The sequence below is a fragment of the Tupaia chinensis genome, unplaced genomic scaffold (assembly GCF_000334495.1).
Source record: "Tupaia chinensis unplaced genomic scaffold, TupChi_1.0 Scaffold000567_1, whole genome shotgun sequence".
NCBI lineage: Eukaryota > Metazoa > Chordata > Mammalia > Scandentia > Tupaiidae > Tupaia > Tupaia belangeri.
Window position 1 is genome coordinate 1,037,473 of NW_006160080.1, and position 755 is coordinate 1,038,227.

The 755-nt window shown below is 45.3% G+C and overlaps 1 protein-coding gene across 2 annotated transcripts in view; it reads right to left on the reverse strand.

Moving 5' to 3' along the window:
• Positions 1 to 755, reverse strand: part of CTPS2 (CTP synthase 2) — a 129,787-nt gene that overhangs the window by 121,254 nt on the left and 7,778 nt on the right. The gene's annotated exons all lie outside the window — the stretch shown is intronic.

The window sequence follows — 755 nt, forward strand, 5'->3', positions numbered from 1 at the left end:
ACACACCGGGTGTGTGTGTGTGTGTGTGTGTGTGTGTGTGTGCGTGCCCAAAGACCCAAGAGGAAAATGGAGGAGAAGGGATTGCAGAATGGCCATGCTCCCTGGGGGACAGCTTGTCACTTTCCCTCTCTCTCTGTCTTTAGCGAGTGCACTTACCCTATGACAAAAATCTAAAAAGAAAAAAAAAAAAACATATGATCACCTTCAGAAGGGGGGGGGAAATCTTCTAAGACAAAGTAAAACCCTGTGACCCAGAGAAAGAGTTGGTGAAGAGAGTCAGGAATCGGCAGACCACACTGCCTGACTCTCCAGTTCAGGCCCCTAGTACTTTCCCAGTGCTGGCCTTCTCTGAGTAACCATTACCCATGCAAAGATATGAGAAAAAGGAGAAAGAGAGTTTTTCAAATAAAAGGCCTGAAAAAAAAAATCTGTATTCTGGGCTGGCCCCATAGCCAGACCCCACATGGGCAACCTTGCAGTTCAAGCGCTAGACTGTGTGGCTTGAAAAACACACCAGGCACCTGTGCATGCATGTCCAAAATCCCAACAGGAGAGAGAAATGGAGAAGGGATTGTGCATGACCACACCCCACTAGGGAGTCCTTTCTCCTTCTTGCTCTCTGTCCCTGTCTCTCTCTTGGGGGTGCACAGCCCTCTGGCAAAAAATATATATAGGCAAATAAATTTAAAAATAAATATTTGTCCTCTGGTAAATAATTAGGTCAGATAGATAGATAGATAGATAGATAGATAGAT